General features: G+C 34.1%; 1 pseudogene; it reads left to right on the top strand.

Moving 5' to 3' along the window:
• Positions 1-1,028: 1,028 nt before the first annotated feature.
• The window catches only part of LOC127545891 (60S ribosomal protein L12-like), a 64,321-nt pseudogene continuing 46,016 nt past the window's right edge, over positions 1,029-19,333 (top strand).

Genomic DNA, 19,333 nt, shown 5'->3' with positions numbered 1-19,333 from the left:
TATTAAGCCACAGTAGTGCAAGGTATTGTGTAAGGCATTGTGCCAGGCACTGGAAGTTATAGAAGCTACCTCCATTTAACTGAATTAAAGAATTTAAGGATTAACAAGGACTTTAGGAGCTCAGGTAATTAATCTTCTTATCTTCAATTCAGTTATCCCCGAAAGGTACTGTTTGGCTTCATTCAGAGAGTGAATTTTGCATGTGTATAAATAGTAGATATTGATGAGGGCATAGATTTAAGCAATCTTAAGAAGTAGAATCAATTGAGTGACTGGAAATAAAAGATGAAAGAGGAAAAAGTCATTTTAAAATTGGGAACATGGGTAAATGGTGTGGTCACAGGTTAAATAGTGAAGTCAGTAGAAAGAACAGGTTTGGAAATAAGATAGAAACTTGGTTTTGGATATGTGAAATCTAAGGTGCTAGTAGTAATCAATTGCAAATGTCCATCAGACCTTGGGAAATGGTGAGATTAAGGCTAAAAGAGAAAGATCATATAGGTTGTTTCTCATTTTACAGAGATATGACCTTTATCCAAAGTCATATGGCTAGATAGTCCAAAGCTCAAGAAACAGGTCACCAATGGAAATAAACATTTTGGAATCATCTACCAAGAGATAATAGTTGACATCTGGGGAATAAATTAGACTGTCAAGAGAGATGGAAAAAAAAGAGAAAAGAGATGATCAAGGACTGAGGAACATCTACCTTTGAGGGATGTTATAGACCAGAAAAGGAGACGCAGAAGAAATAGGGAGAAATAGCTATTCTCAAAAAAATAATAATTAAAAAAAAGAATGGCTTCAAAGACTCTTCTTGATAAACCTATATGATAACTGGATTAATCATCAGAGGGAATTTAATTCTATTGATATCCGAATCCATATAGAAACTCCACATTGAAATATTTCACCTTACATTTGGCTGATTCCCAGTTCATGGATGGAGAAGGTACAGTTTCTTTCAGTTCTCCTGAATCTGGGCTCATCTGAAGCCATCAGCAGTCCCACAACATTCAAATTGATTCTCTACCTTCATCATCATCTTGCTGCTCAAGTTTGGCCCTAGTGAAACTAAAATCATGTTTTTAAAGTGTGCTGGTGGTAAATATCAGTGCCACATCTGTCCTAGCCCCCAAAATTGGTCCCTTAAGTTCGTCTCCCTGAAAGGTTGGTGTTGATGTTGCCAAGACAACTAGTGACTAGAAAGAACTAAGGATCACAGTAATGCTTACCATTCAGAACAGACAGGCCCAGATTGAGGTTATATCTTCTGCCTCAGCCTTGATAATCATAACTTCCAAAAGGAACTTCCTTGGGATAGAAAGAAGGAGAAAAATATTAAATACATGAAAAACATCAATCTCAATGTGATCATCAATACTGCTCTACAAATGAATCACCAATCCCCAGCAAGACACCTCTCTGGAACTATTAAAGTGATACTTGGAATACATTCTGTTGGGCTACAACAATAAATAGCAGACATCCTTATGATGTCATTGATGACATCAGTAGTGGTTTTTTGGAATGCCAGCCAATTAGAATCTACAAAAGAAATTATTGCAGTAAGTTTACATTTAAGCACAGACAATGGCTCTTAATTTTTCCAGCTGGAAAATTTTTCATGTCAGAAACACCATGCATCCTGGGAAATAACTGTTAATTTCTTTAGTCATCTTGCTCTTCAATAACTCGGCTACATTGAAGCTCTTTTGGGGGATAGGGGGAGAGGTTAGAGAGCAGAAAAGTTGTTGATACATCTTAGCCATGGGATTATAAACTGAAAGATTAGTTGGACAAGCCAACATTGGACGTCAGCAGACTTTGTCATCTTTGCTGATGATGGGAAAAGAAGATACATTTGCCTTAAAACTTTGAACTTGGTATTTGGGGGAGAAGTAAGGATATCCTCAATACAAACTCAAGACAGTTCAGATAGTGACAATAAGTAGCTAGGAATCGAGAATCAAGAAACTGAGAAGAGAGGTTCTAAAGAAATAACCCTCAGCTCAAGATTTTCGCACAAATAGTACAGGTTTGTGCTAGGATGGTTGTACATGGCCAAAATGTTTGCATATAAATTTTGTTTTTTATTTTAAAAAAGATATTCTACCTGTTATTGGATAATGAACTTCTCCTGCCTTTTATCACTTCATCTTTCCTTTTCATCTTCTCTTTATATCTTACCTTCCCATATTAGTTTATAAGCTCCTCGAGGACAGGGACTTACCTTTTCTTTGTAACTCTAGTGTTTATTATAGTATCTGGCACAGAAGTAGGTATTTAATAAATTTTTATTGACTGATCCTGCAATTGTCACTTTTAATAAGTTAATGCAGGCTTTTATTCCCAGGGTTTTTATCATCATAAGTCTTTAAACATTACTTTTTATCATCATTCTTGAAATCTATGTTTTTTTAGCATGCTAAAAAATTCTCAGTGATTCCAGGTTTCTTTAGCATAAAACACAAAATCATCTGTCTTGAAAGATCTAAATTTTCTTTTGATTTGTACTAACTTGTGCCTAAATTTTAAACAAAGAACCCCTTTTCTCCTTAAAATATTTCTTAAATTAAAAATCAACATCTGTTCTTTATCTGAATAAATATTGATGAGCTGCCAAACATCATTTTACTAGCTAATCTTTCAGAGAAATGAGTGATGAAGAGAAATACATGATCAGGTGCACCTCTTAGTCTCTTACAATAACTTTAATAAGATTTTTTTTTAATTTTCAAAAAACCTATTTTCTCCCCTCCCACAAAGAAAAAACAAAACTCTTAACAAATATGTATAGCCTTGTAATTATTGGCCTCCTCACTACTTGAGGTCAGTTGGAAATATTATCTGTGATACTATTTTGGAGACTAGTAACTAAATTTTATTAGGTCTTGTTTCTTCATTTGTGTGATGAAGATTTTAGACTAAAGGATTTAGCTATATTGGTCCCATCTAAGTATAAATCTATGATTCTATGTCCTGAATTCAACTCTCAGCTCTGCTACTATCTGTGTGATATTGGGCAAGTCACATTAACTCTCTTGATCTTTGTTTCTTCACCCATAAAAATAAAAGGATTAGACTAAATGATCTCTTAAGTTATCTTACAATCTAGTCCCTTGATCTTAAGATCAAATCTTTAAAAGTATTTGCCAAACAATTTTGAATTCACTGAATGTCTAGGTTATAGGGTACACTCTAGAGAGCCAGTCCAACCTCTTTATATTCTATGTAAAAAAATGGACACTCCAAGGAGTTAAGTGATTTGGCCACAATCTCACAAATTTATCAGCAGAATCAAGACTAGAACATGGAGCTCAATTTTCTATTGAACCTAGGGTTCTATGAATGAACACTATATTAGGTAAAGATATAATCTGGAAATTTTATTTCAAATAATTTATTTTAAATTAAGTTTATTATTAGGTATTAAATTAATTTTATTAAATTTGTATTAAATATTAAAATAAATTGAAATTGAGATTTTATTTTAAATATTTTAAAGATTTTTTTATTGCTAAAATATATCTGCAATTCAAATAGCTATCTCCTTATTAATTTTCTATCTTCCTGTTTTTACACATAGTAATATATGCAGTATTTCTTTTAGTGAGACAATACCTAAAATCTACATGATTAGAAGAGTTGGAATCATGTGCTTTAGACTTAATGAGAAACTAGCTATGGGCACAACTGGATGTGAAAAGGAGACAAAAGGCTCAATGAAGCCTTCATTTATTCTCTCCATGCACCATCATCTGATACCTGTTCTTCAAGAGAAAAATATTGTACAAGCTACATATCTACCTTGATACAGAACTCTCCTGCCATAGTCATCTTCTGAAATACCCATTTTCTAGTTTATATCACATCATTTAATATATGGAATAGCCCACCTTTTAGGTTAGTAATTTTAGGGCAGCTAGGTGCCACAGTGAATAGACTGAGAATATGGGTTCAAATCCAGTCTCAGCCACTTGACACAAGTAGCTGGGTGACCCTGGGCAAGTCACTTAATCCAGGTTGCCTCATACAAATAAATAAAATGAAGTAAGATAGTCATTTCCCTTCCCTCACTGATGGCATTTAAATTTTAGAAGACCATTTTCCAGTAAACCAGAAAGGATTATTTACTAAGCAGGAAATTGAACCAGATGTTCTAACTCCAAATTCTTCCAGATTCAAAATTCAATGTGTTTTTTTTTTTTAATCCTCAAGTCAAATTATAGTTGTGTGTATCTGTTTCTGTGTATCCAGTTTAGGAAGCAAATCCTGTAAAGGCAAATAATACTCCTTGCTTAGAATAACTTACATTCATAATTGCTTAATCTAATGGTTCTACAAAACTCATTATCTGATGCCTTCTGGGGCAGTGGAGGTGAGTATAGATGCTTGAAGGCACTGCTAGCAAAGCATCAACTGAGGCAGATTATACTATGCTGGAAGGGTTCCATTTGCTGTCCCAGTGACAGACTAATCTAATTAGGGAGAACTTCATCAACTGCAGGCTGGCCACTAGGTGACAAATTCTTTGTTCATGGACCCCTATGAAGAAAAGAAAAATATAAAATGCCCCTTCATCTTGTTCCTCCCATTGGTGACAGAGTGGTGGGAAAAAAGGAAGAAGATATTAAGAATCATGTAGATTTTAGACCATCTCTATATGGGGATCCTTGTATAAAGAACCCTTTCCCTTAGCATGATTGGATATCATTCATTTGAAAATGAGCAAATATTATGTGTCTGCTCCAGGGAGACAACACTGAAAATATGGAAATTGGCTTCTCTCTTGCTGAGATCTCCTGATTGACCTAAAGATAGGAAGACTCATCTTCCTGACTTTAAATATGGCTTCACACACTTACTAGATGTGTGATCATGGACAAGTTATTTAATCCTATGTGCATCAGTTTTCCAGTATCCACTATCCAGTATTAGTGCGTATTTCATGCCACATTCAGTCCTCATTAAGTAAAAATGTAATCTAGAGTGGTAGATATATAAACTGTGAAGAGCAGAAGTAGACAAGTGGTATAGAAATTATAAATTTTGGCAGTTGACTAGATATATGAAGTGAGTCATGACACCAAGGTTGTGAACTTAGGTGACTGATTGTTTCCTTGCAATAGGTAAGTTAAGCAAAAGAATGGATTAAAGACAGAACAATAGTAACTTCTACTTTGCATTTGAAAAATTCATTAAGTTTGAAATAGCTATAGGACTAGTTCAAAATGTCTAAGAGGGAGTGTGTGATGTAGAACTGGAAATCAGGAGAGAGACTAAGATTAGCTACATAGATCTGTGTATCATCCGCATAAAGATGATAATTAAATCAACAGAAGCTAAAGTAATCAGCAGGTGAGAAAGTATAGAGAGAAAAGAGATGGAAGCTTAGAACAGAGCATTGAATTACACCATAGTTAATGGGAATGAAGTATATGATTAACATTTAAAGGATACTTAGAAGGAACAAGTAGACAGCTAGGAAGAGAACCACGTAAGCAAAGCTATGAAAATCAAGAAATAAAAGAATTACCAAAAAGAGAGATCTCAGTTAACAATGCCAAATGATGCAGAATGATTAATATCTATGATAATTGATAAAAGGCAATTAGATTTTACAATTAAGAAATCATGTTATTAAATCATGCCTCTTGGAAAATATTGTTTTGTATGAATGTCCTATTTCATTTTTCTTCATATTTTCCAGTAATCATTTTCAGAAGACAAGTAACTACTATAAAGTAAACCCCATAAGGATTTGTCCCCTCCTCCCTCTGAATACATTATTTTTCAGTATCATATCAGAAGACAGGAAACACTATGCTCTTGAAAAACCAATTAACCATACATTTATGCTTGTCTAAAAAAATTTTTACTTTGGATCAAATTTATTTTTTAGATATGTGGAACAATAAGACTGACTCACTTATTTGCAATTCTGTGGGCTTTTTCTTATGTAACCTTTGAGGTACATGTGACAGCTTTTAAAGCTGGCTTAATGCTGTGTCCTTGGTTACTCTTGTATTATATAATGAATTAATTCCTCCTCAACTCCACAGGATCATTGAATTCTCAGATCTTATTGGATTACTCTTCAGATCTGCAAATGCTTTAAGAGGACCTTTTAAAACTTTGTCCTAGACCTCTTTTAATCTCTCACTATCCCTTAATTTACCCACACTAAAGCTTATAATTTTCTATATTATAGATATTTGTTTATCTACCTGTTGAACTCATTACAACCCCTGATGAATTTTATAGCTAAGTATACCCCTTTCCTTTTCCATTTAGGAGAAAGACATTGATAGAGGATAGATTGTGAATATTCCCTTTATTTACAAATGACTATGATAGATTGGTAACTACCCTGTGGCTACCTGCTATTTTCTAGGAATCAGGAAGTTCTGAGGTAAGGTATATACATGTTATATTATCATATGCCTATGATGTTACCACTTCTGATGCTAATTTGCCAAGGAAGAAGACTTCTTGACTCTTATTTTCATTCACTTAATATTTTCCATAGTAAGTATAACTTTCCACATATTACATTAATTTCCCAATAAATCTTCACATGTCCAAATCATTTCACTGTGCACTAGCCAACTAGCAAATTTACTGCAAAGATGAAATTGATATGTTTGGCTGAATTAATTAGTATTTGTCTTTTAACATGGGCACTCCAAAATAATGTAGCTTATGTATGTATAGCACTCTCTAGGATATATATATGTATATATATATATATATATATATATGTACAATATGTCTATTCATTTGACCCTGTAACAATTACAAATTAATTATTCAAGTATTATTTTCAGTTTACAGATGAAGGAAATGAGACTCAGAAAGGTCTGTAATGTGGAAGAGGGGTTAACCCAGAGGAAGATAGGGAGAAAAGCATTTATTAAGCATTTAGCAACAAGTTTTATCTTGATCCTTATAAGCAACATTGGGAAGTAAGTGCTATTATTATCCCCATAATTTGAAGAAACTAAGGCAAATAGAGATAAAGTGACTTTCCCAGTATCTCAGCAAATACTTATGGCACTTTAAGTTAACAGGAAGAATGAAGTGTTACTTTAAAAAAATTAAATGAACTCGTCACCCAGAACAGATGAACTACATTCAAGGGTACCAAAAGAATTAGTAGTTGTGAATGATTGCTGAACTACTTTAGTCTATTAGAAAATGTTTTGGACATGGAGCCAGGGGACCTTTTGGCTCTTCCCCATGATGCTTACTACCTACATAACCTTGGGAAAATTCTTCTCTGAACCTCAATTTCTTCATTTTTAAAATGGAGGGTACATGGATCCAAGATGGCCTAGTAAAGTTAGGGACTAATCTGAGCTCTCCCTCAAACTCTTCCAAATATTTTTAAATAATGACACTAAACAAATTCTAGAGTGGCAGAACCCACCATAAAAGCAGAGTGAAACAATTTTCCAGGCCAAGTAGCTTAGGAGACCAGCAAGAAAGGTCTTTAGTATCAGAGTGAGAATGGATTGCAATACAGCACAGGCTATGCCAACACAGCCCCATCCCCAGAAAACCAGAAGACCACCTTGAGAACCACTGAATCTGCAGTGGCAGCAGCAGCACCTGGAGCTCTCAACCTGTAGACAGGAAAGGGATTGAACAACTGGTCAGAAAGAGATTACAGGGGCCTCTTTGCTAGCACTGAGACAGAATTCTGTTGTTTTGTCCATACTCTGATCCAGATCACAGTCCTGGGGGGCAGTCCCAGGGTTAGGAGGCGCTCTACCATACCATTGCTTGCAGCCATAATGGAGCAGGGACCCTCCTTACAGTGCCAGAACAGAAAAAAAAAAAAAAATGCTTGTAGTCTCTAACAGACCAGAGCACAGGCCAAGAGAGTAGTAACCACACTATTCCTTAGATCATTCCACTTTGTAAGAACTGAAAACTTATAAGTCCCTAGAAATATCTCTGAAAAAAGCTTAAAAAAAAAAAAAAAAAAAAAAAAAACCTTGGGGACAGTGCACCCTCCACTCTGGAAGCAGAACTCTACTTTAACAAATAGTTTAAAATTAAATAATAAACTGGGGAAATGCATAAAAGCAAAAAAGAAAAACATCCTGACCAAAGAATGTTACTTTGGTGACAAGGAAGATTAAAATACATGCTCAGCAGATAAAGAAGTCAAAGCTCCTATATCCAAAGGCTCCTAGAAAAATATGAATTGGTTTCAGCCCATGGAAGAGTTCAAAAGGATTTTCAAAATCAAGAGGTAGAAGAAAAATTGGGAAGAGAAATTAGAATAATGCAATAAAATAATGAAAAACATATCAAGAAGTTGGTAAAGAAGACACACACACAACTGAAGAAAACACGTGGAAAAAAAAAAAAAAAAACCAGACTAGGCCAAATGATAAAGGAAGTACAAAAAGCCAGTAAGGAAAAAAAATGCCTTAACAAGCAGAATTAGCCAAATGGAAGGTTCTCCATAGGCATGTGAGAAGTGCTCTAAATCATTTTGAGGTACCACTTTTCACCTTATCAGATTGGCTAATATAACAAAAAAAAATGAAAGTTATGAATGTTGAAAAGCATGTGAGAGAATTGGGACACTACTTCACTGTTGGTGGAGTTGTAAACTGATTAAACCATTCTGAACAATTTGGAGCTATACCCAAAGGGTTCTAAAATCATGCATGATCTTTGACCTAGTAATACCATACTAGATTTATATTTCAAAAGAGATTAAAAAAAAAAAAAAAAACTAAAAGTACATATGCCCCAAAAGTATTTTCTTTTCTGGGGACAGAGAATTGGAAATTGAGGGAAATGCCCATCAGTTGGGGAATGGCTGGATAAATTGTTGTATGTGATTATTGTGCTATAAAATATGAGCAGGATACTTTCAGAAAAACATGGAAAGACTTATGAACTAATGCAAGGTGAAATGCTTTATATACAAACTAACAGCAATTTTGTAAGATGATCCACTGGGGGTGATATAACTATTCTCAGGAACACAATGACCTAAGACCATTCTGAAGGATTTGTGATGAAAAATGTTGTTCATACCCGAACTTATATCGTCTGGATACAGATTGAAGCATATTTTTTAACTTCATTTTTTTGAGGGTTTTTTAGTGGGACCTAGGCTTTCTTTCATAACATGATTGTTATGGAAATGTTTTGCATGACTACAGATGCATACTCTATATTGAATTGCTTCCATTCTCAAAGAAAAGGTAGTGTGGAAAAGGAAGGAGAGGATATAGAACTCTAAAAGTTTTTTTTTTTTTCTTTAAGAATGTTAACATTGTTTTTACATATAACTGGAGAAAATAAAATGCCAAATAAAAAATAAAAAAACCAAAAACCACTGAAATAAAGCTACTGGACATATCCTGTAAGGTCCCTTCTAGCTCTAAATCTATGATACTGCGATATATTGAAAGACTGAAGATATTAGAGGAATTACAGGATTGGAGAAAGGGAAATACTCCAGTTTCAAAAAAGAAGAAAAAGAATAGAGCCTGTGAACTATATACCAGTGAGCTTGACTTCTAAGAAAAATTCTTTATCTATTAAATAGATCTAAATCTATTAAAAGCATAGTTTTCAAAATGAGGAAAAAAAGATATTGATGTTACAAAGTAAACATCACTTCATGAAAAATATTTAATTTACTGTATCTCCTTTTTAAACAGTTGACAACTATAAGAAATAACTTCTTCTTAATATGGGAGTCATTCTCATATTAGCTCTGTGTATAGTCATGCCACCTATTTGTTAGTGCACAGATCAAAATTAATAAAAAACTAGAATGATAATGAAAAAATAAAGCAGAAAACTTAAATAACCATAGTATAATTTTTTTAAAAAAGATATTGATGTCAAAAATGAAAAATGGAAGAACAAGGATTAACTAAAACAATTTTCTAGAGAAATTTAATACACACATAGAAATAGAAATATATATTTATATATCTGTACATATACATATATACTATATTGCCATAATAAAGAGATAAATGTATCTATAAAGTACCTCACTCAGCAAATATTTGATCATCTTGTCAAAAACAATACCATTTTAGAATACAAACACATTTTGAAAACTTTTAAAGAAGGGGAGTAAAATATTATGAGGAATATAATAAAGCAATGGGAAGTAGTAGAAGGAAATCAAGTTTAAAGTTTGATGGAAGATCTTAATTTTTATTCCAAGATATTTCTTGAAATGTAATTGAAATACAACAGATAAAAATTTAAAGATTTTTATTAAAAAAAAAAAAAACTTAGTACCATCAAGGACATAGAGTCACTGCATTTGATTCTTCATCATTCTAGATATGCCCAACTTGAGAGCAGTATACAGGAGGGAAAAGTGGAGAAATAAATGGACTAGACTAAATATACAAAGAAGAGCCTCATGCTGAAAGCAACATATTTTTGAAATTATAAGTGATAATTTCTCAAGATATATGAAAGAAGAGAAGACACTAAAGGCGTGTGGGAAAAAGAACTCAGATCTTACATTTAATTTTTAAAAGGTAACTAAGAATTTAGATAAATACAAATTCATAGGTTTATTTCCCATCCTTACAAAAATTTTATAAGAATAATCTATGCATGCATAGAAGACGTCCTTAATGAAAAGACAAAAATGGAACAAATAGACTTTCTAAAGTGATATTCTATGGCAGATCATATCTTTTTAGTAATACAATTGACTGAAAGCTTCAGAGCATACAAGATCCCATTGTATGTATCGTTTGACAATTTTAAAAAACCATTTGATTTGGTGGAGCAATATGTCTTCTTAAAGACCTTAGTGCAACAAAGTATGTCCAATTCATATCAGCATGATCATATAAAAATTTCTGGATGGAAAAATAGAAATCACTTTTTAAAACTATCTCTCTGATCACTAATATCAAACAAGGTATATAATAATGAGACCAATGCATGTGACATCCTCAAGGAGAACTATCCATTGTACAGTAGTTTGAATAGAATAGAGATTCTCTTCCTACCAGTCTGACTGCTCTTTCTCAGTCTCCTTTGTTGGATCTTCATCCAGATCCCACTCTCCAAAGATGAGTTCCTTCTAAGGTTCTGCCCTGTTTTCCTTCCTCTGTTTTCTGTCTCTCTTATTTCACTTGGTGACCTCATCAGCTCCCATGGTTTCAATTATTATCCCTGTTCTGATGATTCTTAGACCTACTTATCTAGCCCTTAACTCTCTCTTGACCTCCAGTCTTCTATATTCAACTGCTTATTAGACATCTCAAACTGAATGTCCCATAGATGTATTAAAGGCAACAAATCCAAAACTGAATTCATTATCTTTTCCCTCAAACACTCCACACTTCCAAACTTCCTTGTTACTATCAAGATACAATCATCCTCTCAATCATTCAGACTTGCCATGATCCTTAACTTTTTACCTTCTCTCTGTGATCCTCCATATCCAATCCGTTGCCAATTCTTGGTGATTTTGTCATATCTGTCATATGTGTACTCTTCTCTCCTCTGACATTGTTAGCACTTTAGTGCAGATCCTTAACACATCTTTCAAGATAAGTCTGCAGTCCATTTTCCACTCAGGTATCAAATTAATTGCATGTATATCAAGGAAAGTATTTCTCAGTTATACTTAGCTCTAATTATACTATTGTCCCTTCTTTTTTTTAATCTTAAGTGTCTTTGATAATATCCTTTATTCTGTTTTCTGTTAAGATACTCATCAACTCAATTCCCTCCATTGGTATCAAACCTCAGCCCTAAACATTTGTCTTCTATCTATCTTACTTCCCAAGCAGAGTCAAAAAGAGACATTTTTGCACATTAAGCAAGAGGCATGAAATGTGCTATCAAATCAGATTTTCCAAATCACTATGAATGGGAGAGAGTAGGGATGGAAAATTATTAAAAAATAAAGTTAAGGAAATGAAAGAAACAATAGGGAGAATCATATGAGTTGTTGTGAATGTCAATTACTAGTTCATTTTAAAATTGTGAGACCACTTTAGTTAGGCTTCACCTTTGCTTTTATCATTTGCCTTTGTAGAGTCATTTCCAAAACTTTGACTTGAAGTTACTAATAACAATTAAAAATTAATTTTCATGCTCTACTTGTCAGTTCACTTCTCCAGTTTACTTCTTCAGCTCATATTATCCTCCCCTAAACAGGTGATATTGGCACTTGCAGAAATTATTCTTATATCTAGTAATGGAGAAATCTTTCTCCTATACAATAGTAATAAAGGATAATGTGGGGAAAAGGAGAAATGTAAAGGGAGATCAAGAGTCTCTGCTACTACAATTCTACCTCTGGTCTAAAGTTTACTAGCTATCTATAGTATCTATCACTTTGCTTTATTCCTAGAATTAAAGCAAAAACTTTCTAAAATAAATGAGAATTTTGATTTTCTTTAAGAAAACATTGCTCTACCCTTTGATCCAGCAGTGTTTCTACTGGGCTTATACCCCAAAGAAAGGAAAGGGACCTGTATGTGCCAAAATGTTTGTGGCAGCCCTGTTTGTAGTGGCTAGAAGCTGGAAAATGAAAGGATGTCCATCAATTGGAGAATGGTTGGGTAAATTGTGGTATATGAATATTATGGAATATTATTGTTCTGTAAGGAATGACCAGCAGGATGAATACAGAGAGGACTGGCGAGACTTACATGAACTGATGCTGAGTGAAATGAGCAGAACCAGGAGATCATTATATACCTCAACAACGATACTGTTTGAGGATGTATTCTGATGGAAGTGGATCTCTTCGATAAAGAGAGCCTTAATTGATCAAAGATGGACAGAAGCAGCTACACCCAAAGAAAGAACACTGGGAAATGAATATAAACTGCTTGCATTTTTGTTTTTCTTCCCGGGTTATTTATACCTTCTGAATTCAATTCTCCCTGTGCAACAAGAAAACTGTTCGGTTCTGCACACATATATTGTATCTAGTATATACTGCAACCCATTCAACATGTAAAGGACTGCTTGCCATCTGGGGGAAGGGATGGAGGAAGGGAGGGGAAAAATTGGAACAGAAGTGAATGCAAGGGATAATGCTGTAAAAAATTACCCTGGCATGCGTTCTATCAATAAAAAGTTATTAAAAAAAAAAAAAAGAAAGAAAACATTGCTCGCATAGTGTATCAGGGAAAATTATACCAGGACTCAATAGCAAGTAAGGAAATAAGCAATTCTTTATGACATCATCAGAAACTTTTAAAATATGTCATATTCCCAGGCCTCAAGTCTAATTTATTGTTTTATTTATTTTTGAAGCAAATAAGGACAACACCTACATATTGGTGTTTTATGTGTTAGCAGCAACTGTATTTTCATAGGAGAATAAATGACTTCTATGATAAAGAGAGCATTCTTCATTGACAGTAAAAATAAAACTCATTCTGAATTTAGCTGTCTTGACACTTTTTAGAGGACCATGCTATACTCTTATATTCATTTCATTACCTGGTCTTGCTATTATTCTCTCTGTTTGCATGTATATAAATTTTTTCTTACTACCTTACTAAATTTAATTTAAATACATTAAAAACTATACACAGTATACTATACTATACATAGTAGAAATATAGTGTACTCTACTATACATAGTAAAAATTTAGTTCAAATGTAATCATCATTCTGTGTTCTTTGTATATTAAAATGATTGTATATTTTGATGATTTTTTTCCTTTAAAAACTTAATATATATTTATTTGTAACATTCTTTTCTTTTTAAATTTTGAGTTTTAGATTCTCTCCTTCTCTACCACCCTTTCTCCACCCACTGAGAAGGCAAACAATATAATATCAATTACATATATGAAATCATGCAAAACATATTTCCATATTAGCCATAATGGAATAAAACAAAAAAAAATCAAGAAATCAAGAAAATTATACTTCAATTCATAGTCAGAGTTCATCAGTTTTTTCCTCAGGAGATAGAATTTTTTTCATTAAAAGTCCTTTGGAATTGTCATGAATAATTGCTTTGATCAGAGTAGCCAATTATTTCACATTAACCATTATTACAACATTGCTGTTACTGTGACTAATTGTCTCCTGATTCTTCTCACTTCACTTTACATCAGTTCATATAGGACTTGAGGGGCCATTCCCCCTCATCTTTTCTTATAGCACAACAATATTCCATCACATTCATATGCCGCAAGTTCATCTATTTTTAGACTGATGAATATCCTTTCAATTTTCAATACTTTGCCACCACAAAATATAAATCTTTTGCTATAAATATTTTTGTTCATATAAGTCCTTTGCCTTTTTCATTGATCTCTTTTCATTCATCTTTTTCATTGACCACTACAGACCTAGTAGTGGAATTGTTGGATCAAAAGCAATGCATAGTTTTGTAGCCCTTTGGACATAGTTCCAGATTTTTCTCCGTTAAAGTTAGACCAATTAGTTCTCTACTCCACCAGCAATCCATTATCTATTTTCCCTCATTCCCTCTAGCATTTGTCATCTTTGATAACTATGAAGTAATGCCTCAGAATTGTTTTAATTTGCATTTCTATAATCAATTGGGATTTAAATCATTTTTATATGACAATAGATAGCTTTGATTTCTTTTTTTGAAAACTGCCTGTTTATATGCCTTTACTGTTTATCAGTTGGAGAATAGTCCTTTTTAAAAATTTGAACACCCACATGCCTTTATGCTCATGAATGTGACATACACATCCCTAAATGTAATATAAAGTAAAATGCTATGTTTCATCTAAGTGACATAAACTATGCTATAATAGTATGGGCAGGAAGAGATCAGCGCTAGACTCACAGAAGCAAGTTTGCGTAGCATTATTGGGGATAAGGTCGGTTTTTAAAAAAAAAAAATATTTTTCTTTTTCCCCAATTACACTTAAAGCAATTTTTTATATTTGTTTTTTAAAACTTTAAATTCCAGATTCTCTCCCTTCCTTCCCTTCTCTCCTTTCTTCTCCTCATTCTATTCCCTATTAGGAAAATACAAGTGAAGTTATGTAAAACATTTCCATAAAAATCATGTTGTGGAAAGAAAACTTAGATCTCCCTTCCTTGAGGATAAGGTTTTAACTAGAAATGTATACTTATTGTCCTATACTGTAGAACCACTCAAAGAGGTTCTGTAACTTCTTCTTTCTCCCCTTTCTCTTTATCTCAAAACCCCTTAACTTCATTTCCCATTCTTTCCTCCTTTCTTAAATCTGTGATAATAAGGTGCCCCTTCTTTCCAAGGCCAGCCCTTTAATATGTAATTCTACCCTTTCCTGTCTTCTTGGATAAAGTAGATTTACATCTTCTCCCCACAAATCATGCCTGGTGATATCTTCCTTCTACTATCCTTCCTTCCTATCTACTAGTTCCTTCTCTCTTGCCCTTAAACGTTACCAAGTCTTCCTCATCCTTTAAAATAAAAGCTTTCACTAGACTCTACCAACCTTCTTAAGCTTCCATTCTATGTCCCTCTTTTCTTTCCCAGCTAAATTCCTAGGGGAAAAAATTGTTCACACTTGTTGTCTATACTTACTTCTCCTTTAATCTTCAACTACAGAAGTATGAGTTCATAGATTTAGGTCAAGAAGAGAACTTAAAGGCTATTGAGTCCAACCAATTCATTTTACAGTTGAAAAATTGAGATTTGTTCATGCTCATACAGTAATAAGTGTCTGGGATTTGAACTCACTTCCTGTTGGCACTGTAACTACCATTCCATACTGACTCTATCACTCAACTAAAATTTCTTTCTCCAGAGTTACCAATGATCTCTTAATTTCCAAATCTGATAGTCTTTTCTCAGATCTTAACCTACTTCAAATGAGATAATACTTGTAAAAAACATTTAGTGCAATGCCTGACCATTAGGCCACTTTAGTCTTCACTTTAGTCATTGTTAGCCGACCTGTCCTGATTACACAAGTGTATCCAGGTTTTTTGTGACACTGTTCTGAGTTCTCCTCATACCTGTCTGACCACTCCTTTACTCATTCATCCATATCATATTCTCTAATTGTAGGTGTTTGTCTTATTTCAGGAGGTTCAGAATACAAAGAAATGTAATACACACATCAATAAAGCAAACCAGCTTTGTAGTGTAGTGTAGTTATGTATGTAATAGTGTAGTTAGAGTATGAAAGGCAGTCAAGGAACATAGACACTTTGGTGGAGTTGGATATCATCCACTAGGACCCAGACAGAATGGGGTACCCTCTCCCACCCCATTACAATCTGGGGTTTTTTTATAGGCTTCTTATCTGAGTTTAGTAGGATTGAGCAATAGGGGAAAGGAGTAAGGAGCCTGGACCTAGAGAATAATGCTGATTCAACTTAAAAATAAGAGAGAAAACTCCTGAGGAATTGGCAAAGAGCAGATATTCAGGGTCCTCGCTGCAGGTCTTATTGTAAAAGGATGACTTGGGACTTTGAGTTTCCCCGGGGCTTCTTTATTTAGCAGGTAAGAGAGGGCTCTGTATTTCTTAGTGTTGGTTGGTCCTCTTCTGTATTATCTCTCTCAATAGCCTCATTAGCTCCATGGGAATAATTACCATCTCTCTAAAAATGACTTTTATGCTACATCAGCAACTGTCGAATGACTGGATGAGTGAGAGTCAAATCAAACTGGATGACCTAGAACCGACTTATCCAAACCCATCTCTTTTCCAAACTTCCCTGTTTCTATTGAAGTCCCCACTGTTCTTGCAGACTACTAGGTTCATGGCCCTGACATTATCAATGACTTTTAATTCTCTCATCCCTCACAGTATCTCTCCACTTAAAGCCACCATTCAAGTCTAGGCCCTTATCACCCCTTGCTTAGATGATTGTAATAGCCTCCTAATTGTCCTCCCAGTCTTAAGTCTCTCTCCAACTCAATCTATCCTCTATATAGCTACTAATAAAATTTTATTTAGCAGTCAATATAACTATATGACTCCCCTACTCTAAAAAATCTCTAGTGCTCCCTGTTGCCTCTGGGATACAATATAAAGACCTCTTTGCCTTTTTAAAGTCTTTCACAACTAGACTCCAACCTAACTTTTCAGTGTCATCATAAAATGATCTATCTCCTTCATTCTGACATCTAGTCATCCTGGTCTTTTTGTTCCTCACACAGCACTCAATGTACTATATACTTTTGCACTGGCCATCCCTCATGCCTGAAATCCAATCCATCCTGCTCTCCTCCTCATAGTATATCTTTCTTCTTTCAAGAAAAAAATGTGATTCAACTATCACCTTTTATTTATTTATAGCATGAAGTCTTTCTTGGCTTCCCTATTAGCTAAAGCCTTTCTTTCCTGACTAAATTGTATTTAACTTTTTTTTTTTTTATCTTTACCCAGGATGTCTGAAAAGTTTGAAAAAAACTGTCCCAAAAGTGTACTAAGACTTTGGGGAAATTGTATCCATACTATATGTACTTATATGAACTTGTCTCTCCCATTAGAAAGTGATCTGGTTGAGAACAGGGATTTTTTCATTTATTATATTTGTATCTCGAGGGCCCAGCATAGCGCAAAGCACCTAGTAGCCACTTAATAAATGCTTGTTGATTAATCAAGTGATAACATTTTGCTGTAGTTACTTGGATTTTAGCCAGCAATTAGCTCAGCAGGCACACTGTTCATCTGCCCAAGTTAGTGAAGCAACAAACTATATTGGATAGAATGTCAGACTTAGATCAGGAAGACTTGATTTAGATTCCACCTTCACTGAAACTAGCTGCATGGCCATGTGTAAGTTTTTGAAACCTCCCTGGAACTCAGCTTCCTTATCTATAAAATGGATATAATAATTCCTGTGGTATTCTCAGAGCTGTGGTGTGTGAGAACCTTTGAAATTTTAAAGTGTTATAGAAATGTCAGCAGTCATATGATGATGTTTCCTTCAGGTTTACAAGTCATGAACTCCACTTTATTGTTTGCAGTAGTTCTGGTAAAATTTGAGGTGAAGGAGAGTTACTTGATGTTTATCCAGACCCAGGACTTTCTTGGAAATAATGAACGTAAGCCTATCCTCCTCAGAAAAAGAAGTATTTAATTCTCGTTCTGTGTGTATCAGTTGGAAGCATGTTTTCTCTGATGAATGAGGAGATGAAAGGGTTAATTAGCAAGAGTTCCATCAATAGATATTGAAAACAATAGCACCCCTTTTCTGAACCTTTATCATTCAAACTAATTTTGGGGAAACATATTGATATTGGAAACTTTTAAGGAGCAATGAGTATGAGTGAGAACAACATATCATAAGCTAGATTCAACAATTTCTCAGAAGTGATATGTCACATATTTGTTTATTTACTCTAATTTAAAATGTTCTATTTTATTTAATTATATTGCTGTTCCTCTGTTTCAGAGACATGAAATAGAAACATGAAATTAGTATTTTGTTTCAACTACAAATATAAACTGAGTGTATTTTTTTACTATATTTTTAGCCACTTCTCTGACTGGAATAGACAAATGTATTTTTTCTGGGTTGGAAGAAAGTTTCTTATACATAATTGGTGCCTGATAAAGGCTTATTTGAATTCAACTACTTCGTGATTTTTGCCTTCGTCAAGATAATTCTCTTAATACCCCAACTTCTTGTCACTACATAACTCTGTGAACTGAACTATAACAAAGTGGTCCAAAGGATTACCCAGGAAGGAAAAGCCCAGGTCAGCTTTGTACACACGTGTATCTGTAAGTAGTTGAACTAGTGGTTGGAAGAAGTGGTTTGCATCATGCTAGTAAATACTTTCTTTCTCTTGCCAAACGGCTGGCAGACATGTTCACAGGAATTCATATCCAGCTCGAAGCTCACTGGCCTCAACCATAATGCTAAAGTTCTCTTTTCCCAAACTTCCCCACCCATCTAATGTCTGTGTCAGCAGCATGCAGGAATGTATGATCATCACATTCCATGGTAATGCAGAAACTAGAAGGAACTGCATCCAGGCATAAAGATGTTGACATTAGGCAATGAGCATCTGTGAGAAATGCTGCAGCAGAAGATAATAATTATATTCTGCATTTTTAGGGCAGCTTCCAACAATAGGAGATGAATGGTGATTTAAAGATCCATTAATTATTTCATCAATTCATCTTCTTGAATTGAAATCCAGCCTCAGACACTTGCTGGCTATGTGATCTTAAGCAAGTTACTTTAATCCTGTTTGCCTCAGTTTTCTCATTTGTAAATGAGTTGGAAAAGGAAATGGCAAACCACTTCAGTATCTCTGCCAAGAAAACCCCCAATAGGGTCACGAATAGTCATAAATAGTTGAAAATGGCCCAGCAATAACAATTCTTCTAAAGAAAGTTCTGAACAAACC

This window comes from Antechinus flavipes, chromosome 1, assembly GCF_016432865.1.
Source record: "Antechinus flavipes isolate AdamAnt ecotype Samford, QLD, Australia chromosome 1, AdamAnt_v2, whole genome shotgun sequence".
Lineage (NCBI taxonomy): Eukaryota > Metazoa > Chordata > Mammalia > Dasyuromorphia > Dasyuridae > Antechinus > Antechinus flavipes.
This window is presented reverse-complemented; position numbering and strand designations above follow the sequence as displayed.